General features: G+C 45.8%; 1 protein-coding gene across 3 annotated transcripts in view; it reads right to left on the reverse strand.

The window, feature by feature from the left end:
- The window catches only part of PTPRB (protein tyrosine phosphatase receptor type B), a 461,363-nt gene that overhangs the window by 174,040 nt on the left and 264,065 nt on the right, over positions 1–23,258 (reverse strand). The window lies entirely within an intron of this gene.

Raw genomic sequence — 23,258 nt, forward strand, 5'->3', positions numbered from 1 at the left:
AAAAAACTGACCATGAGGTTGAACACAGACCCCTGCAGCGGACGCATTCGTCCACTGAGCCACCAGACCCAGCATACACACACACACATATGTATACAGTTCATTGGGGATTTGTCCATCAGAAGAACCGCACTTGAACACAAGCTGCTTTTCCCCACAAGCTTTTATTAGGTATGGTTCGTCGCGCTTGCCTATAATTATTCACACCTGACTGAGCCCGACGCGTTTCGATGACTCTCTTCCTCAGAGGCTCACACAGTCAGTAGTATGCGAATGTAAGTTCCCCGAGTCCTTGTTTGGCAGTATATCGTACGCAACGTGCTGTCTCAAATAGAGCAGCCCATTTGGTCATACGACATACTGCCAAACAGGGACTCTCTCTCTCCCGGTCTCACTCTCTCTCTCCCGGTATCCCTCTCTCTCTCTGTCTCCCTCTGTCTGTGTCCCTTTGTCTCCCTCCCTCTCTGTCTCCCTCCCTCCCTGTCTCACTCCCTCACTCTCTGTCTCCCTCTCTGTCTCCCCCTCTCTCTGTCTCCCCCTCTCTCTGTCTCCCCCTCCCTCTGTCTCCCTCTGTCTCCCTCCATCTCCCTCTGTCTCCCTCCATCTCCCTCTGTCTCCCTCCCTTTGTCTCCCTCTCTCTCTCCCTGTCTCCCTCTCTCTCTCCCTGTTTCCCTCTCTCCCTCTCTCTCTCCCTGTCTCCCTCTCTCTCTCCCTGTCTCCCTCTCTGTCTCCCTGTCTCCCTCTTTCTGTCACCCTGTCTCCCTCTGTGTCCCTCTGTCTCCCTCCCCCTCTCTCTCCCTCCCTCTCTCCCTCCCTCTGTCTCCCTCCCTCTCGGTCTCTCTCTCTCTCTGTCTCCCTCCCTCTCGCTGTCTCCCTCCCTCTCGCTGTCTCCCTCCCTCTCTCTGTGTGGCAGCTCGGGATGAGACAGCTTCCCGGGCTTGGGTGGGTTTGGGGAGGCCGCATTGTGAGGCCGCAGGTAGGGCAGCACCAGCGATGCTAGCCTGTTCGCCACAGAGGGGTAGGAGCAAATCGAGGCTCGTGGGCCCTGGTGAGAGGCATAAGAGATGCCTACGGTGGTGTGCGGCCCGCAGAGGAGAGACTGCTGAAAAAGCAGGTCCTTGCGCTGCTGTTCACTCGTCTTATCTCCCATCGAGTTTTAAGGGCAGAGGATCTGCGAGAGGTTGCTTGGGTAACACAGGCCATCAGGCGCGCAACACCCATTGGACTCAAAGGGCTTCAGCCCCCCCCCCCCACCCCCGTCGCGTGTGGCAGCCGGGATGAGACAGCCTCGCTGCGCACACACAGCCGCACCCGAGCACTTCACAGGTCTTTAAAAGACCATTTGCATGTTAATGAGGCCTCGCTGTTTCACCCCTTCTAAGAGGCCCTGCAGCGCCACTCTGCCTATTGCTTAAAGATTTAGGCCCCCCCCCCTCCCCCGAAATCAGCTCCACTCTGCCTAAAGCTTAAAGATTCACCCCCCCCCCCCCTCCCCCGCCGCCGAAATTTAGCTCTAGTTGCGCCTCTGCTTGCGAGGCACTGGTTTTGCGGATGCTTCTTTACCCAGTGAATGCGGCCCCCGAGGAATAACAACAGGCGGAATTGCAGTTGATTGCCAACTGTCTGTTGTTTTACTCGAGGGCCGCATGGAAAGGGCTGGCGGGCCGCAACTGGCCCGCGGGCCGTACTTTGAGTACCGCTGCTCTAAGGCAACCTCTAAGAAGGCCCTAGCGAAAGACTGGCGGGTGCTGTGATACAGGCACAAACAGGGCAATTGGACCATGTTATCAACCCCGCGTGGTGTCATACGGAAGGCGGCTCTGGATGCCTTGCATGCTGGGTTCAATGAGCAGCTGTGCCCATATTAGAAGAGCTCATAAGATGCAAGGATCTCCAATGTTCAGTGAAGGAGGGGCAAGTAAAATCACATATGTATTCTGATGGATGAAATCCTAAAATACTTCTGGACAGTGAGCTCCTATAGAAGCGCAAATTAAGACAACCATAATCACAAGTGATCGTTGTTTGTGTATTTCAGTGTGGTCTATTGTTTGTTTTATAAGCACTGCTTAAAAGAACAGTGTTTTTTATGTTATAAAAATAAATGCAACCATAAGTTAAAACATAAAGTAGTCGAAACACAGTAGGTTTTGTTCACTTCAATAAGTTAAATGGATTGGAGCTTCTGACGTACATCTATGAAACAATGGCAAAGCCGTAATGCTTTTATTGAAGCTATGGTTTGTATTGTATTTGTACAATGTTTTAATAATGGACTGTCTTGTGCTGGACAACAGTCAATTGTTACAAATGTGTGTGTAAATAAACAAGGACAGTGACTTATTCATAGTTTAGAAAGTGTTTGTAATTCTAACAATGTTGCTAATAGTGTAAGAGAAAAGGCATCATTAAAGACCTAGGGCGTCATTTAGAGTTTGGTGGGTGGGTGACTCCATTACAAATGTGACGCATACGTCGTCTGCCTTACTGCAAGTGCATTAGATGCTAATACACGTATCATAATGCAGGGAGGCTATCCGTCTGTTTGTGACGAGTGATCAATCCTCCATACTTTAAATTCAGCTATAGGTCCATCGGCATGAGTGTCCCTGATTGGTATTGGAGATAAATTCCAACTTGACCTGAGGGAGTATTTGTGCCTCGAATTACTGTCTCCACAACCTACAGACCCAAACATTTCGGGCATGGAGACCCTAGACTGTGGGAAGCTGCTGCTGCTGATACCCACCCGTTCTACTACTGCACAATAGAGGGGGGTCTGCAAAGGCTTCCCCCAGCTCTCCCCTCACAGGCTATGTCCCTCCCAGATCTCCACTACCGTCACCCTCAACATGGTCCTCAACAGAGCCCCCCACACAGACTTACACATAAAGGCGAGAAAACATGCTGGTCTAAGCCTGATACTTTTTGATATGAGTGTTATTTCTCATTATGGGAGGGAATTTAGGTGGGAGGTAGCAGCTGGAATTAGAGATTCCGACCTCTCTGTATCCCCCCCGTAACTAAATCATGGAACTTGCAATGCGGTCAGAAGGAGAATGTACAGCGCTGCAGCGGCCAGAGAAACGTACAGCCTGGATGCACCTGGTGAACCTCATTCCAATCAAGTTCTCCATTCCCCCACCATCCTTTACCACCTCTATACATTGGTTTTAGTTATCTCTCTGAGTTTTGACGGCTACAAGCTTATTTTCTGCTGGGGAGATAACCACATGTGAAGTAATGATGCACAAACAAGCCAGACAGGTGTATGCAGGTCACAGTGGTCTCCATGTATTACTAGTTCCTATTAATTAATGTTCCTGAGTCCGAGAACTAAACTTTTTTCAGTGACTCCTAAAAACTGCCCTAAAAGTAGACTTGGGCAAAATCGGAATAACACCAGAGTAATTAGCGCCATCTGAGGAATTTTGTATTATGCTTATTACGTATAATTCTCAAACTCACACCATTATGCCCAGGTGCGTAATTAAACTGCTTTGTGCAAAATTATAGCATGGAAGCATGGGTGCATTGCGAATAACTGTCATTCACATACTTATGATTTTGGTGCTATTTATTTAGAGTGAAATGAGGGATGCATTGCGCACTAAAATATAGTGCTAAATGCCATATTTGCATTTTGCATAATTACATGAAAGTAAATTACCTGAATTTCGCACAATTCTAAATAAAAGAAGGGAGAGTTGACAGCTATCCATTGAAAGGTCTCTTATGGGCATGTCCAAAAACATTCTGAAAGGGTACCGGCTCACTACCCGACTCATGGAACATAGTCTCCATATATGTGGTTGTTGTGAACCAGGAGACGTTCAGTCTCCTCTGTAATAAATTAAACAAAACCAAAAAAGGATTTGTCTTTAAAAGTATTTTTGGCCCTGAGATCAGTGCACCAACAGGAAATACTCTTACTGTAATCATAAGCAGTAGCCCTTTTGACTACAGGGGACCTTCCTGTTTTCTAAGACTCTGACAGCCCTTTGAAGTGCAAAAATTTGCTGTTCTGAGTTTTTTTTTATTTTTAAATGGCTGTGTGACTGATCAAGCAATGGATCCTGACCTAAAGTTTAATTTGCAATTTTATTGGATGTACCAAAGCTTTAGGAAGCGCCATTTCTGTATAACATAAGTGATGTCATAGGACAAATAAATAGTACTATTCAGTTAAAACATTTAGCCTCTTCATTGATAAATCTCAAAACTGGCTTTACTTTGTTGCTGGCAGCTGTAGCTTGTCGACATTTGTGGCTTTTCTTGAACCATCAGACACGGAATTTTTCCAAATGGCTTGTGTCCTCTGGTCGTAATTACGCTGATGGAAAAACAATTGCAAACAACAACCCCCCATACGCATTCAAAAATAATCAGACAGAATGATCTAAACATGGAAATGTCATCTTTCTGCAATTGGGTAGTGACCTCTGGCCAGGTGTAGTGAATGGGGTCAGCGCATGCCCTATTCAAATGCAATGCATTGCTACTGTCTTCATTACAACGACCCTATATGTCTAGAAATTAATATATTGCACACTACAATGAAATATAAATCCAGAGACACCTGTTCATGATATGTACCCCATTGCCCAATGCTGTACTGGTGTCAGTATAAAGGTCCCTCTATGCAAGGTAAGCTTTTGCTGCATGCAACACACAAACATAAACTCTCGGGTCTGAGCAACTTTAGAACTAGAGCATGAAAGGAGAGATACTATAGTCAAGCTGTGTCTAAAATGGCAGTGAACAAATCAGAAAGGAAAGAAATCCCTTTAAGGATGAATGCCCTCACTCACCCGAAGGTGACATGCTTCATCATTTAGGCTTTCTCCTCTCAGTGGGAAAACCTAGTCCCACTGAGGGCTACAACCACCGCACTGAGAAGTGGGAGCTCAGGGATGTTTTTGTTTAAGATTTTAGGATACTCAGATCCCAAAGATGAGCACTAATGTGAGAAGAGGACGCAGCGCAAAGAAATTCAAAAGTGTGTGAAGTGTGAGCTAAAACTGGCTAGCGCTATTGAAAAAATGATTTTTATTGACTCATTAGCCCTGCCAGAGATAAAAAAACAGTGCAAAGCAGTTACTATTGAAAACTGCTAGATGACAAGGGTCAACATGTTTCAGCCAATGACCATCTCAAAAGTATGTGTGGCTTTCATCAGGACCAAAAAACAAAGCTGCTGCTAGAAAGTGTTACACACGTGCAAATAAAGTTTGAAAAAAAGACCAAACCAGTTAATGCTTTAGCGGATACAATCTCGCTGGAACTTGTCCAATCTGTGGGACAAGTGAGCCCACCTCAACCTGGTTACAACTCAGGGAAGGGAGCCCCGCTCGCGACGGAGAGAGCGGGGCTCCCTTCCCTGAGTTGTAACCAGGTTGAGGTGGGCTCACTTGTCCCACAGATTGGACAAGTTCCAGCGAGATTGTATCCGCTAAAGCATTAACTGGTTTGGTCTTTTTTTCAAACTTTATTTGCACGTGTGTAACACTTTCTAGCAGCAGCTTTGTTTTTTGGTCCTGATGAAAGCCACACATACTTTTGAGATGGTCATTGGCTGAAACATGTTGACCCTTGTCATCTAGCAGTTTTCAATAGTAACTGCTTTGCACTGTTTTTTTATCTCTGGCAGGGCTAATGAGTCAATAAAAATCATTTTTTCAATAGCGCTAGCCAGTTTTAGCTCACACTTCACACACTTTTGAATTTCTTTGCGCTGCGTCCTCTTCTCACATTAGTGCTCATCTTTGGGATCTGAGTATCCTAAAATCTTAAACAAAAACATCCCTGAGCTCCCACTTCTCAGTGCGGTGGTTGTAGCCCTCAGTGGGACTAGGTTTTCCCACTGAGAGGAGAAAGCCTAAATGATGAAGCATGTCACCTTCGGGTGAGTGAGGGCATTCATCCTTAAAGGGATTTCTTTCCTTTCTGATTTGTTCACTGTCATTTTAGACACAGCTTGACTATAGTATCTCTCCTTTCATGCTCTAGTTCTAAAGTTGCTCAGACCCGAGAGTTTATGTTTGTGTGTTGCATATTACGTATTAGGGGAATAAAACTTCTCGCAGGTCTTTAAATCTGTTCCCTTGGACCCCCCTTATCCATTTTGTGTGTTATACAAAGCTTTTGCTGCAGCCAGGTTTCCCATGAGGATCCAGGTTGTGACAGTAGAAAGCCATATTTGGCTGGCTCCTAAATGGTGTGCATGTGTGTGAATGTCTGCGGCTGTGGGTGTGTATGTGTGATGAAACTGCATTTCCTCAGGACCCCAATGGGGTATTCATCACCTCCTTCCTTCCCCTAAAATGTAACCCCTTTGTATAATGTTAATCGATAATGATTGTCTCCTGTAAAAGTGTGTATAATAAAGTTATTGACATTGCAATTGAGTTAGCTCCATGTTTATTGCGTGCTGGATGGGTTTTTTGTTCCTAGATCGTAGTGGAGCCACTGTTTTATGTGTACCACCTATCACATGCAATTGATGCGAAAGCAATGGCGTATAAATTCCAAAAATTTAAATGTAGGCATCGACAACCTTAGGGACCACACTTACCACCAACCCTGGTTTATTTGTCCAGTGGCGGCTCCTCCGCTAAGGCGGATGAGCTTCGCTCCACTGCTTCGCAGCAGTGAAGTAAAGGAAACATAAAATAATAATAACTTGTGTTATTATTTTATGTTTCCTTCTGCTGCAGCTTTGTGTTTTGGGCGGTGCTGCTCCGACGACAGAGGAGCAGGGGAGAAGTAGTTTGGCCACTCCTAAGTGCACATGACTATTTAGCTTGCCATCTTGGGCCAGCCAAACAGTCATGTGCACTTCGCATCTTCGCATTACAGCCTGCGTAGAGAACATGCCTAGGCCCCCGTTCCCTAACTGAGCGCTGATCCATGGAGCTCAGACGAATCACAACGCTGCATTGCAGCGTTTTGATTGGCTATTGGGAGGCTGGGAGCCGGGTGCTTCCTGCATCCTGCTGAGGGACCGGAGTCAGGAAGAAGAGGACAGTGTAGAGGCGCCTAGGGTAAGTGTTCAGCCTCTACTGGATTTGGCTGTGGCAGACATTGCCACATACGAAAGCCCTACATTACCCTTTCCTAGAAAACTTTTGATACCCTTTTATCCGATTATTGAGCTGTGGACAAAACATTTCTTAAGAGCCTGTGTAATTGAAAGAGGACTGGAGACTGCAGGAATTTAATTATGGTCCCAGTTCGCCGGTGGAGCTGCTCTGTAGTAAAGAGCACGGAGGATACGGCTGTCTTTGCTGCTAACATTTACATGAACGGACCTAATGTTCACGAAATATGGACGGCAAGCTAGACAAATAGCAAATGCATACATGCCAACCCTCCCGATTTCAAGGCTAGTCTCCCGCCTCCTGATTCCTGCATGCGGAAACCCGATTTGGAGTGTTTTAAAAATGCCAAAAATAATGCTTTGATGCCTGTCTCACACGCTCCAATCTCACACTCCAGCAACTACCTCTAACATCAAAGGTTAACGATTTGCCCTTAATGCTCTTAGGGGGAGATTAGATTATGTCACAGGCCTCCACATTTGTTTTAGCAGTTGAACATAGTAACAAAAACTGTTTAAAACTCTATTTTTGTTTGCCAGAGTTTAGACCTCTATTCATGTTTGCGCTGTTATTAAACTACCAATAATGAAATGCTGATTGTCTGTCATCATACATACCAATAGACCCGATCCAGGCAGGTTCCCTCTGCTTCTATATAAGTCAGTAGGGAAAATGCATTCGCCCTTTTTTGTTTTTAAATATCCCACTTGCTTGCTCTGAAATGTTGGCATGTATGCAACTGATTCCCGAAAAAACATGTATTTTACTTTATATTTTGCATATCTGGTTTGTAAGAACAGAAAAAGGATTTGCCTGAAATTAATTTATAAAAAAAGGAATTATGCCCAATTAAACAAACAGCGGCTCACTCTCACAGCAGTGAAACCTGCAAAGAAGTGTACGGTGTATTGTTATAGCAACAATGCATAATTATCGAAAGTGGATCGAAAGAACATAACCTTTCGTCAACTATTTTTATATTTCTTATACTGAACGGATGACCGCCTCTTCTATATGTTTGACGTCAGTAAAGGACTCTGAATTTCTTGCCACTGAAAGGAAACGGAAGCACCTGCCTCAACCGTGGTCCTGTGGGGGACCCTTTCTTTCTGTTGAGATAGGGTCCACTGCCCTCCAGTGGTCGCATGGCGTAAAACAAGAGACAGAATTACTGATAGGCACCAAATGCATTGCACAACCATACATGCCAATAGACCCGATTCAGAAGAGAGACACACGAATTTTGTAGTCAACAATTCCTTTTTTGGGGCCATCTCCCGCCTGAAATTGCCTTTACTTTAGCAGATGTGAATGGGGAAAATACATTTCCCCGATTTTATTTTCAGTCTCCCACTCTCCTGTTTTAAAATGTTGGCATGTATACACTACCTTAGAGGGCTATGCTTTAAAAAAAAACAAAAAAAAACTACTGATTAATTATCGGTGTTTAAATATCACCGGCAGAGTTTTCATGGCTAGTTCCTTATCTTGTTTCTGGCACTAGTTCTATCTTCCAGTTAGTTTAAAAGTACGTTCATTGTAATGTAGGTTTCCTTAAACTTTCATTTAACTATCTAACCCATCCGAGTCACCCCCACAACTCCACCTGGCCCCACCCGGAGTCATGAATTTCCAACATCTTAATGATGTTAGCACGCCCCATGCCTTTCTCAAGAGGGTTCAGGCATGCCGCGAAAGTAAATCCTGGATTCGCTAAAAATGTCGGTACAATGTTCAAAGCAGTCAGCAAGTAGCCAACAGGAACAATTTACATGGTTAATAATAAGATATAAACAGTGCGGCTGGTGACATTTAAAAGTGGTAAGGCGAAAAGGTTCAAGATGAGTAACCTATGGCAAGCGAGCGTAGTGAGCGAGCCCGACCGTCATTAGGAGGGTTTGGGGGGGGGGTCTCTACCCCCCAGGAACATTTTGAAAAAGGAGTGGGCAAATGGGGCATTTTCAAGCATATTTGTGAAACAAAGAAGATTAATTAAACAATTGTGAAATTATAGTTATGACATCAATAAAGAGATTTCATATGATAGTGACTTAGGTAGCTGCTTATTCAGAATAACACTGTATTTTAACTGGAAAACCATCAGATTTTACGCATCAGACAGTCTTAAACATGCCATTTGCTGCTAGACATTATCCTTAAATTAGGGGCCTAATGTTATCTCACATTTTATATCACTTAAATGTTTGGTCAGCATATTTTCCCGTTTTCATAAATTTCAATGAACCTGAAATAATTATGATGGCCATGTAAACCCTCACAGTGGATCTACTTTATTTAGGGTTAATAATCAAGTAACACGTATTCCTAAACAGACTTTTAGACTAGAATTCAGCTGCACTGAAAATAATCAAGAAAACTATTTCTGCAAATATCACAGGATTCTCACAAAGTATGTTCAGAGTGCCATCAGAATACCCTGTTATTGTAAAAAGAAAATGCGCAAAAAAGATCATTCAACAAATAATAATGATAAATTGACCGTAATCCCAAAGGGAGGATACCATGCTTTGATCATGTATCTATCAATATGCATTTCATTGGTACCAGCATGATAAAAATTGTTGTAGCTATTTAATTATTTATTTTGACAGTTTTGTTTAGCGCGAACAAGACCCTTGCGGGTATCAGAGCGCAGATATAGGTGGATGACATATACATATAGAAAACTCAGAATTATGCGAATACAGTATTGGTAACTATTAGAGGTTAGCATATATCTACAGGAGTGTATAAGAGAAAGTTCAAGGGAATTTAGACATGAATATCGATTTCACTTCTTTTTTTAAAAAAAGCAGTGGACGGATTAAGTCTTGTTTCTGGGGGTAAGGCGTTCCAAATCCTGGGAGCCATTCCAGAGAAGGTACGATTATATGTTTTCTTCTTGGAGAAACGTTGTGGTTTAAGTAGAAGATTATCAGAACTCCTGGTAGATCCGTTACCACCCGATAGTACTAGTTTCTCCGCTAGGTACCTCAGGGTTTTGTGATGCAATGCCTTATGTGTCATACAAGCGATTTTTAAATGGATTCTGGCTTCAAAAGGTAACCAGTTGAAGGCCTGCAGGTCTGGGAAATGTGGTGGTTTCTTATGTTGCCAGTGATGAGTCTAGCGGCTGTATCGATTGTGGCTCTTAGCGGAGCGGTCGTTGATTTAGGAAGGCCACAAAGAGCGACACTCCCATAATCAACTCTGGGAATTACTAGAGTTTGGACTGTCTGTTTAAAGTCATTTGCGGGTATGAAGGGTTTCAATTTTCTCAGGGTGTTTATCTGAAAATTTGCCCTTTTAGTTGCAGCGCGGATGTGCTTCTGCATATTTAGCTTATTATCCAGGGTTATTCCTAGGGATTTAGCGGAATCGATGATGAGAGGCTGACCGTCGAGTGCAGTTAGGTGCTTCATCCACTCGTGGATGTTTGGTAGGGGGGAGCGATTAGGAGGAAGTCTGTCTTTAGCGTGTTTAGTTTTAGAGGGTTCCTAGCCAGCCAGGTCTGTGTCTTTTGGAGCGTTGAGTTAAGGGACTTGATGTCTTCAAGAGAGTGGACCTTAATATAGAGCTATGTGTCGTCGGCGTAAATGTGATAATGGATGTTTGCGGAGTTGAGAAGCTCAGTGAGTGGTTCCATAAATAAATTGAAGAGTGTTGGGGAGAGGGAGGATCCCTGGGGTACTCCCAATGTGACTGGGGTGGGGTTAGATAAGGATTGGTTAATCTTGAATCTTTGTGTTCTGTTTTGAAGGAAGGAGGTGAACCAGTTTAACACCGTTCCAGATAGTCCCATTCTTTGCTTCAAGAGGTCCAGTAGGTTGTCGTGTTTCACTGTATCGAAGGCTGAGGATAAGTCCAGTAAGATTAGCAAGCAGGCTTTGTTTTGATCCAGTATTTGTAATGCGTCATCTATTATGTGAGTCATGGCTGATTCGGTACTTTGCCCTGAACGAAAGCCTGATTGGAATTGGTCGAGTAGGTTGAAATGGTCTATGTGGTTACTAAGCTGCATGTGGACACATTTTTCGAGCAGTTTGGCCAGGGTTGAGATGTTAAATATTGGGCGATAGTTATTCAAGAGTGAGGGATCTGCTGTTACTTTCTATAGGATGGGGGAAACCCGACCAGTTTTGAGGATGTCTGGGATGGTTCCTTGCAGAAGAGAGATATTGATAATCTTAGTCCATAGGGGCATTAGCAGTGGAATGAAGGTCTTTAGGTGGGATGCTGGGAGAGGGTCTGTGAAATGATTGGAGGGATTCAAAGTAGTGAGCGTGTTTAGGATAGTTTCTTCACTGTAGACGTTGAAGGCGGTCCAGGAGGCATTGTTCTTGAGGTCAAGCCTTGCAGAGCAGTAAAGCGGGGTGGTCAGTGCGGGGATTGAGTGTGGATCGGTCAGGGATAATAGATCGTTAAGTAGGTCTGTCTTTAAGTTTTCAGTTTTTGTTGTGAAAAAGGAGGCAAGATCTTCGCAATTGGGTCGCGTATCCGGATTGGCTTGGGGGGAGTGGGTAACACCCTTCGAATGAGCTTTGATTATTTCGAACAGTTTTTTGGGGTGATTTTTGGCTTGGTCTAATTGTTTGCATATGAAATCAGCTTTTGCGCATCTAATCCTTCTGTAATAGGCATTTCTGGTGCTTCTTAGTATTTTGAGGTGGGTAGCGGATGGGGCGGTTCTCCATTGTCTTTCAATTGCTCTCAGTGATCTTCTGTCCTCATTTAGTCTACCATCATACCAGAGGTTAGAGATTTTGGTGGCGACTCTTTTAAGTTGCAGGGGAGCTAAGGTGTCGAGTACCCTGTTCATAGAGTTGAAGTAGTGAGTGGTTATATCCTGTACATCCTTTGATCCATCGGGTGGGGGTGTGAGGATGTGACTAGCGGATGCAAGATCGGCAGGATTGATGTTTTCTAGGTTCCTCTTCCAGCTTTTTGTTCTTGATGGTTGTACAGAGAGAAGTTTAACTACTTCCCTGATATGGAAAGTGATTATGTAATGGTCGGACACATCGCAAGGGAGAATCAATTACAGCTGGGTAGAGTCTGCTTTGGAAATTACTAGATCAAGGATTGAGCTCTTTTCGTGTGTAGGGCTGTCACAGATTTGGGACAAGTTAAGGTCAGGAAGGAACGCTTTGAGGCTATTGACCTCTGGGTCGTCGGGATCGTTCCAATGGAGGTTGAAATCCCCCAGGAAGATCTGTGTATTCTGTTGTCCGACATTTGTGGCTAGGATATCCATCATGTGTTCGATGAAGGTAAGGTTGTTACCATGAGGATGGTAGAAAGAGTGTAGTGAGCATATTGGCTTGTTATTGCTAGTGATGTGTAGGCAAATGTATTCACAAGAGGAGTACACCGTGGTGATGGAGCGGTTTACAGAGAGGTTGTTCCTATGGATGCAGGCAATACCACCACCAAGCCTATCGGGTCTACTAAGTCTGGTGATGTGATATTTTGAGGGAACTAGTATGTCAAAGATGGGCGTGGATGATTCGTTTAGCCAGGTTTCCGTTAAGATTATAAGGTCGGGTTAATTGGTTATAATGAGGTCAGCTATATCGGCAGCATGACGTGCTGCCGATCTACTGTTTAGTAGAATACATTTTATCTGGGCCTTGGTCGGGGTGGTGTTCTGGTCGTGGGAGATAGGTACTCTTTTGAGGTTGTTTTCAACAATACCTCTTGGAATGTGTCTTGTAATTCTGAATGGAATGGATGGGTTGGATTAAGGACAGTTTCTGCGTATTCTCCGCACGGGCAGGTCTAGCGGGTACGGAAGGGGGTTCGTAAGAATGAAGTAGGGAAGTAAGATCATTCGGTGATAGGGTTTGCTTTTCCCTGACTAGACGGGTTGAGGCATTGGGGTAAGGTACTGTTTTCCATCTGGGGGGTAACTGAGGCGAGGGGCTAGTACATGACTGCTGAATGGGTTTCGCTTGTGGCTTGGGTTGTTGCCGGATCAGGACATGAAGAGTTTGGATGATCGCTTTTATTTGTTGTAAGGATAGTAGTATCTCATCTAATCTGGGGTCATGTGTAGACGTTATCATATTAATACCCTGGCCTGTGGTTAATTGAGGAGGGGTTGTGGCTTGTGTGTTGTCCCAGGGCCTGACGTGTGCTGGTTTGAGGAGTGGTGGTTTTTCAGTGTGGTAGTGCGTGGGGACGGGAGGGGCAGAGAGGGGACGAGAAGGGGTATTGATGTGTGCTTTAAGGGTGTTTGATTCTTTATGTGGCATTGATGCAGAGTGGGAGTCGCTGGGAAGGGGGGCAGTAGAGAGGGGACGTGAGGGGGTGTTGGTGTGGTCTGTAGGAGGGGAGACAGTGAGAACTGTAGTGCAAGGAGGGGGAGAGTGTGGGACTGCAGACTTATCGGGAGTAGCTGTGTAAGGGGAGATTGGAGTAGCATCTGGAATGGAGTTAATGGGGGAGGTGGGGAGGGGTGAACTATCTGAAGAGGTGATGAAGACGTGGTTGTGGAGATGGGGAGTGGAAGTGGAGGGTGAGGGGACGTGTTGGAAGGCTGGGTGCACGGTGCTGCGAGTGTGAGGCGAGGTGGTTGTAGTAGAAATTGTAGAGATAGTGGTGGTGCTGGGTGGTGCTAGCATTAGCAGTACAAAATTGGAATTTATTATGCACATGCAAACTTCTTCTCTGCCAGCATGTACATATAAAGGACATGAAAATAAATATAGATAACCTATGACAATGGAAAAACAGAAGTGCACGAAAAAAGGGTGGAGCTTTGTCGAAACCATTGGCATGAAATAGTAAGTCCTTTTGAATGGCACACGCTGTTGACCCTACGGTTTCATTGGGATTTTCTCCCCATTTGTAAGTTAAATACCCTGCTATTGCAGCCCTAGTTTCTGTGGCCCTTCACCATTGTTACAACATGTATTTAAATCATATGGAGCCTGAAGCACCGTTTACTTGTGTTGCACACAGACTATGAGAGAGGGTGGAAAAACATGGTAATTTCCATTCATCATTTCATTTATTTTGGTAGGGAGGGGAAGAAATTAATATTTAAATGTGCATCCTATTTAGGATGAGCAGTATGTCTCAAATGTGCAGGGTCTGCCGTACAACTGGCAATGTGTTATTGAATGTTTCCAGAGTCGCCGATCCATGGGCTTCCTTAATGTAATCTATTTGTTTTAGCGACGGGTATCATCTGCATGCTTGCTTGGCCGCTTCATCACACAGCGAACCAATGCACCTTTGTTGACGGCATGAGTAGAAAAGGAATCCTTCAGGACTGCTTGACAGCTTCTGATCAATGTGCCAAACAATAGTGCCCTGTAATAACCACCCACCCACAACCTCAACTCACCCAGACACTTTAAGGCATATATCAGTGTGCACTATACAAGAGTCGTATGTTGCTTGAAAAAGATTGAGAAGCACAACAGCTGGAAAAAAAAAATAATGTAAGGAAATGTAAAATGAACTAAAACCGAAATATAAACAGGGACTGCGCTGTTCAATTTGATGTGCTTAAGGGTGTTTGTAGCCCTTGTTGCGTAATAAATCAGTGATTTTGCTTGTAAAGTTAGGGATATAAAAATATAGGGTCCAATAGGGGCTCGTTTCAAAGTTGTATTTTATTAGTGCTCGGACTGACAGATGTCAGGACTCGGCTGACTTAAAGTGTTGGTCTCAGGACTCCTGTGCATAACAGCAGTGAGCTGTACAGGGAGCTTGCATGTGTATGCTTGAGCAGTGCAGGAAGCTGCTCAGCACAGCAGGGAGCTATCATACTGAGCGCTGTAGAAAGATGTGCACAATTAACACACTGTCCGGAGCTTATGCGGCAGCATCTTTATTTCAACTTAAAAATGTCATAAAAGAGATCACAATACAATACCAGCACAAATCATTACAAATTGTGAGATAAAAGCCAAGAGTACATCTTCCCATAAAAGTTATTAGTCATAAAAACATTTTCTTTATTTATACAAAACGGTCAACTGAAAGTCCCACTCCTCGTTAATAGCCTTCATGCATCTTAAGCTAAACATCGGTACACTGAATCTCATTTTACCACATAATTTCTTCTGATATTTCACATGGCAGCTAAAAATTTACTTACAGCAAAAACAATTGGTGGGGATAGGTCAGTTTTTAATATTCGATAAGAGTGCAAACAATGCCTAATCCCCAGGTTTCTGCATATAGGAATGATCCACTTCTTCCTAGGCTTCCGCTAGGAAGGACAGAAGAACATTACATGAATATCATTCTCCAGCTCCTCGGTGCAAGCTGGACAATTTTTGAGAGTATGTGGGTACCATCTGCTGGTAAGGGCTCTGATTGGTAGGGAGTTGTGCCTCCATTGGAGAAACAGCTTCCTTAGGCCAGTGGGACTAATGTCGTCCAGCACGGTCTCCATCTTGTAGTAATCTTTCATTATTATGAATGTGCTGGACAATGTCCCCATTTGGTCATTTAGTAAGCAAGCAGACAAGTTATAATCATAATACATATTGACCAAGTCTTTACGCGATATGTTTCTACAAGCCTCTTCCGGGTTAGTCCACAGTAAAGGGCAACCTAGCCTCTCAAATTCCTGCTTTATATATTTTAGCCAGGGAAGTTTCCACGCATTTGGGAATTTTAACAATTCCAAGAGTTCTTGCCTGTAACTAAAAAGTTCAGGGGTTACCCAAAGGCGCCTCCAGAAAGTTAGAGGCTTTAGGCCCAATTCCTCCTTTAGTGATCTTAATTCCAAATCAAGCCTGAGGGGAAGAAGGGGTGTGCTAATAGGCAGGGAAGCCAACTGCCTAAGAAACTTGTTTTCCGTGGCTGTAATTGCAGGGGCACAATTGTGGCCCCACAGTTCACCACCATAGATTATCGCCCCACGTGCCTGCATTTTGTAAATTTTGAGAGGGGGCCCAATGGGTTTTGTCGTGGATTTATTCCATAGTTTGAGGATCCCCCCCACCTTTTGAGTTAACTTTAACTGGGATTTGGTCTGGTGTTGAGCCCAGGTCATAGTTTCGTTAAGAGTCAAACCCAGATACTCGAACGTCTGGACTCTTTCCAGGCGCACACCATCTATAGCAGGGTTTGGGCGGGATGTCTTCGGAGGATTGAAAATCATAAATTTCGTTTCGTTTTGGCCGTATTTATTTCCAGCCCCCGGTCTTGGCAAAAAGAGACAAAACCATCCAAGACTCGCTGAATACCCATTGGTGTCTTAGCGAGTAACAGGGTATCATCAGCGAACATAATCGCTTAAATCCCTGTACCAGCAAGCCTTGGGGCGTCTCTATTGGGGACCGCATTCAGATGGGAGATTACTCCGTTTACATAGAGGCAGAAGAGGGTTGGCGCCAAAACGCAACCCTGCCTAACCCCCCTGCCAACGGAGAAGCTAGATGACAAATTGCCTTCTCTCCCACACCTGACCCTTGCGAAATTATGAGTATGGAGTCGTATTATGATATCCAAAAGGGGGGCTGGGATTCCTAGCTCCCGTAAAACACTCCAGAGTTTACAGCGTGGGACCAGATCGAAGGCCTCACGCAGGTCTACGAAGACAGTATATAATGAACCGCCCTCAACCTTGACCGTTTTCCAGAAGAGCATAGCCAGTCTGAAAATCTGGTCAGTGGTAGATACGCTCTTTCTAAAACCCGCCTGATACTGACTTAGGATCTCAGATTCCTCCATCCAATCCAGGAGGCGGTCCAAAATCAGCCTTGCGAAGAGTTTCTGAGCTACATCTATTAGGCTGATTGGCCTGTAGTTGGCTGGTAGCAGAGGCGACCCCTTCTTAAAAATAGGGACTACCTCTGCTCCCAGCCAAGTACTTGGGACCGCCATACCTCCAGAGATTGCATTAAATATTGTTAAAAGATAGGGAGCCCAAACCCCGGGTTCGTGTTTATAAAGATCTCCCGGGACCTTGTCCAACCCTGGTGCTTTGCCCACAGGGAGCTTGGATATAGCAGCCCAGACCTCGCCCAGAGTAAAACTAATCTCGGATGAGCCATCGACGTGGCTGGTCAACAAATCACCCGGAGGGACCTCCATACAGGAATTGTCCCCCTTATAAAGAGTGCTAAAGTGTTCTTCCCATACCTCTGCAGCAATGTTCGGCATCACTGCTAGCTCTGGTTCAACCGAGCCAGTGGTCACAATCTGCCAAAACTTCCGTGCATCCTTACCCGCTAAGGCTGATGTTAACCTAGCCCAATTTTCATTCCCCCACTCAAGCTTGGCATGATAGATTAGCTGCCGGTATACTTGCCTCCTATATTGAATGAGATCCCTGCTTGTATTATCTTTCAATGCATCAAGGAGTTCTCTCTTCGCCAATCTACATGCCCTCTTATACCAGGATGGCTTCCTTCCTACCCTTTTCCCACTAGGGCCTGGGGGATTTAAGATATCTGAGAGACTATTAAATAGTGACTTATTAAGTTCTCCCAGTCTTTCATAAAAATCAAAACGCAGGTTGTTGCTCAATAAGAGCAACTACATCAACCAATACTGGGCTGACCCTGCCATACAGTTCACATAGTCCCTCGGGATTGTCGACCAGCTTGTCCCATCTTACCCTACGTCTGTTACTAGACAGGATAACCCTGCTAGATGTATCAGACTGCGATAATGAACTACCCTTACACACGCCTGGTGCGGAGAAATCCAGGATCAAGGGGTTATGGTCGCTCTCTCCCCTAGATACCACCCTAAAGTCTAGAACTCTGTTCCAAGCCCTGCACTCAACAAAAATATAGTCAAGTCGTGCCTCCCTCCCTGCCTTATTAAAGGTGGGCATAGAGGGGTTATCGGATTTTGCGCGGCCATTACATGCCCTGATCGAGTGGGCCAACGTCAGGGATGTAATTTGGACGGCCAGAGGACCCCATATCCTTGCCGTGGGGCCTACCACATGTGGGATTTTCCATAAATCGTCTTCCTCCTGATTTGCGCCATCCAACAACCCCTCAAGTGGTTCAAAGAGGGAATTAAGATCTCCTCCCACCCCGAATGTGACACCCTCAGGGATTCTAGTCAGGACAGTGGATAGCTCTTCAATGGCCTTTGACTCGGCGGAGAGGCTCACGGGTCTGGAGTAGACATTGACCAGAGCAAGTCTGGAGCCAGTCCGCCACTCCAGAAACACACACTGAACATCCTCTGTCCCTGTGTCCAAGGCTCTGGCACTGCAACCCAAATGGGTTGCAACCCAGATTGTTAAACCCCCTGACGGTTGACCTTTTCCACCCCACCTGGCAGGGACTGAGAATGAAGCGAATCCCACACAAAATTGCTCTTTCCTCGCCCATGTTTCCTGGAAAAGGCAAATATCATGCAGATCTATGAATGAGCCCCACTCGGGGCAGGCCAGCTTGTTACCAAGGCCTGCTACATTCCAGGAAAGGATTTTTAATACAGATGGGCCGTGAGGGGTGTCGGGGGGTTGCATAGAGAATTCTTCATTACTAGCATTCGCCGGGCCAGGGGGTGAATGTCCTCGTGGAGGATGCCCGCTACCAGGGATGGCTATCACTGACCCCAGCTGCACTGTATGAGGAGCCCCCCCTTCACTTCCCCCAGTGCCATCCTCCCAGCGAAGTCAATCTACCTGCTCAAGGCAACTGTACCTATTGGTACAAGAATAATCACCTAAAGTAGGTGCATCATAAAGAATGTACCTGTGCCTTCTGCCCTGGAAACTGGGTCCCACCCATGTCCACCCTTCGTCATTCCCTGGATGGATTCGGATATTTCGTGGGGGGTAAAAAAAGGACAGTGGCAGAGGTTGAATAGATGTGCCTCCCGAACTACCGAGCCAGTTGCAAATATGAGAGACAATCTGTGGATTTCTAAAATTCACCAGAATGCAGTCACCCTTGATTTTCTTCGCAGTATTTCCCACCCATGCAACCCTCCTGACCGTCAACAAATCACCTCTCATATTGGGGGGGAGGGGTCTATGAATATTCAGCCAGCTGATCACTTTGTTTTTTAGGGAATCAAAGGTTTCTGGTGCAGAGTTAGTAAGCTCAGGGACGCCGCTTAAAATTACTACATGAGGTTCTGCCTCTGGGGGAAGATTAACTACATTTTTCCAACTTAAACTGCCTGAATCTTGAGTAGTACGGCCCCCAATCTCAGTGGGGGTCTTCACTAACTTAGTTGAATTTGATTTGACTGCCAGGTTAGATTTCCTTACTAGGGAGGATGGTTGCCCGAGGGAGGGTAGTGACGTTACAGGAGTAGAAAGTGGGGTGTTGGGATAGGTTGGATTGCTGTCACGGGAGTTATCAAACCAGCAGAACTAGACAGAGGGGGAACAACCATATTCATTGAAGCCACACTTTGGGTGCTGCCCTTGCTCCTCAGGTAATCCTCAATACCCCCAGTAACCGTTTCTATTTCTTTTAACCTAGCATCAATATGGTCGAATCTGGCCATCAGGGGGACTAAAAATTCCTTCAAAACATTAATAAGGGCGTTGGTTGACTGATCCCCCCCCCCCCACCGACCCCTCACTAAAGATAAAAGAGGCAGGCTGTGCTAACGGCCGTATTTGTACGGGATCAGTTGAATTAGCAATTACATTGAGACTTAAAGTTGGAGGACTGTCCGCTGAGAGCGAAGTGTTTGCTGGGTTTTCAAGGGGAAGATCTAATTTAGCCCTTTTTCCTTCCTTGAACTTCCTCCCTCTTTTCCTTTTTGGGACAGCACCCTCCCGCAACCCTTGTGCGTGGGATACATTTAGGTCACTCCCCTCATCCAAAGTCAGAACTGCCTCAGATGTAGAAGCAGATACACACTCAGGAATAGGCTCGAGCGAATCTCGGCGTGAAGATGAGGTAGTCCTAAGCTCTTGCAAGACTGATTTAATCGTTTGGTCGATACTGTCCAAGAGAGCTATGTGGGAATCATCCGCCTTCTCAGGGGTTCTAACAGTCGCAATTAGACCCAGAGAGGATCTTCTGGTGCTTTCAATCCCATCCGAAAGCCGTCTTTCCAAGACGGTTAGTTCATTGTTCACCACAGTGTTGGCCCTAATGAGAAAACTATCCAGAGTACCTGCAACCATGGACGTTAATGCCGTGGCTTTGCTTCTCATCTCCCTTGTTGACATTACCTCGTTCTTTAGCGGTGCACTAAGCAGAGACCAAGAGGGGGGGCCCGGTCTGGTCTAGCCCGTGCTTGAACGGGCTTAAACGGGCCCGCCCTTTGCCCGGGCTTCGCCCCGGTCTTCGTCCCGCGCGCGTCCCGCTCGCGCGTTGATGGGCTTATGCAATCAAACTACACAGAGTTTGCAGAAGACCCAAGGAGCTCCTGGTGCACTGCAGAGAGCTATGCAGAGAGCCACTCAAGGGGTGTGCAAGAGTACAGTAGAGACACTGTGCAGCGGTCATCGAAGGGAACTAAGTCTCCATGGTTACTGATGGGTCTCAAGAATGGCATCTCAGCGCTATACAATATTTCAGCGGCCTGCTGTTTTGCAGAGTGTGTCCGGGAACTCCTCAGTGCTCCACTTCAGTGCAGACCTGACGTGGGGTTGGTTTTAATGTAGCGCCACATCTCCTGGAGTGGGAGCTGCACGGACAGGCTGCAGATTGTCCTCGAGCCACCCCTGCACCAGCTGAATCTCTGTATTTCAATCACCTCTTGGGCCTCTGGGACTTTGGCCGAGCAGGCAGGGAGCCAGTTTATCGGACCGGCTGTGGGGAGAGATGGGATCGAGTACCAGTCCCTGGAGGCTGTGCACTACCAGGGATATGTATGCGACCTAGGAACGTCACTACGTGAGTCACTCCCTGATAGCTCTCAATAAGTGAAAGAAATGACAGACACAGAATACATCGATGCCCACAGCACTGAATAAACAGTGTACTCGAATATTTCACAAAGTTATGTGCTTCCCAGGACACACTGTGGACTAAGTGAGTACGAGTGACTCACCGCCTGGTCCCGGTCCGTCTCAGAGAAAACACTTACTTTCCCTCCAGGCGCGCATGGTGACTCCTGTCCTGAGCCAATCGAGACGCTGCTCTGAGCAGCGTGAGGATTGGCAGGGTTAGGGGCTGCCAACGCTCCTTTGGAAACCTGGCAGCTGTATCCGTAATCCCCTCAGGTTTTGCATTGTAGTTAGGCTAGGGTTTAAGAGCGCATGTCGGGCTGGACAGAGCAAGGCACACGACCAACCTGACCTGCGCACTTCCCCCTTGGAGGCCCGATATTCTAACCTCTCAATCATACAAGCTCCCATCCCCCATCTACGATGAACTGCCCTGAGTAACTCGCCTTAAAAAAGCCAAACTTTGCCCGTGTCATGCAACGCCTGCGCACCTTGGCAAAAAAAATAAAAAATAAATCACAACTAATTGAAAGTTAACATTTAATATGGGGCTTGCTCGGGGGCAGCAAAACAAACAGGGGGGCAATGCCCCCGCGCTCCAATGAAGAAACCGCCGCTGGAAATAAATAATCTTCAACAGCCGAGACGAATGGACAGAAATGAGGCCCATGAACCTCCATGGAGAGGACGCTGGCAGCCACCAAAGCTCATTATTGCGTGTGTTTCAGCCACTCGTGAATGACTCACAGAGGGCTAAAAACCAGATGGTGGTGCTGTCCTCCTAAATAAGAAACTAACTATAAACACATGTTTACAATTAGTCGCCTGAGGAACAGAACTGTGATGGGACAGCTCATTCCATATCAAGGTAGGATTGAAACAGAAACTAGGAACCAAAATAAAAGTGGCCCCCATTAGTAAATTAGAAAGCTAAAAAGAGGCCTTTGCAAATTGGGTCACTTATGAACTTGAAGAGAAAAGCTGAATAAGTGTTTTGCACAGCATGGAGGACTGCATGAATTTAAGTTGGCTGCAGGTAATGTTTGTTTCAATATCAGGGAAATGAACAGCAAAAACCAGGAGAGCAGGCCGTAAAACAGGCTACAAACAGGCCAAAAACTGGCCCTTACAGTTACCTGTCAGACCAGCCCATTGGACACTTTCTGATTGCCCTGTAGGCTGGTCCAACCCTGTAAGTAGCATCATCACAACAGACAACAAGCATAATGCCTTAATGCATAAAAATGTAACACTTGAGATCCCATACTATTAAAACAACCAGTTCCGTCTGCAAGGCTGCTCCCTGTAAAGTCGTGGGCTCTAGGCCTACATACTTTGTGAATGATGACACAGACACAGTGGTGATGCTTACTGAACTAGTCACGAGCACGTGCACTCAAGCTCTTTTATTAACAGGCCATCATGACACCTGTGGTGGATGGGTGTGGGGTGTGTGTGGCCAGCCCACAAAGGAGTGGCTGGTAAAACTAGTACCTGCTGAGATACTAAAAGATGTCTGGCAGGACACTACACCCCCTCCCCACTCCACCCTGACAGTGCACTGATCTTTACGTCTTTCTTAGGGGATTTCTTACAAAGGCATTTTGGCATGGGTAAAGTAGTACTCCCGTAATACTCTTCACACATACTCCAACATACCTTTTTGAATTGCCCTAAAACATCAAAAATGTGTATAACATTGGAATATGCAGGACATAATCCTATAGCGTTGGTACATATATAAATTACTGTGCCCTATTTGCACATTTAGTAATATGGAGCTGGGCATTTAAGATGATTCACACAGGCATGTAAGAGTACGTAAACGAATATTCCTGCAGTGCTACTTCTCATAAATGCTTTTGTAAATTGTCCCCCGAGTGAATAGGAGGCTTACCCGTGTGTTTTAAAGGGGGGACTGCAGAGCCCCATCAGCTGCCATCATTGACTGTACCAGCCCGGTTTGGGGCCCATATGTTCTACCTGGAATCAATCAATCAGGGAATTGTGAAGCACGCTACTCACCCGTGAAGGTCTCAAGGTGCTGTGGGAGGTGGGGGTGCAGCTCAGAGTCAGCCGAAGAGCCAGGTCTTGAGGCTCTTTCTGAAGGTGTGCAGAGTGGAGGAAGTGTCTGATGTTGACCGGGCACTCGTTCCAGGCCTTTGCTATCACGTAGGAGAAGGCTATGCCACCCGCTCTGGTTCTGCGGATGCGCGGGGTTTCTGGTAGGGCGAGGTCGGCGGAGCAGAGGTTTCTCTTTGGTACGTGGAAGGAGACTCTTTCGTTGAGGTATTTGGGTCCGGTGTTGT

The sequence above is a fragment of the Triturus cristatus genome, chromosome 4_1 (assembly GCF_964204655.1).
Source record: "Triturus cristatus chromosome 4_1, aTriCri1.1, whole genome shotgun sequence".
Lineage (NCBI taxonomy): Eukaryota > Metazoa > Chordata > Amphibia > Caudata > Salamandridae > Triturus > Triturus cristatus.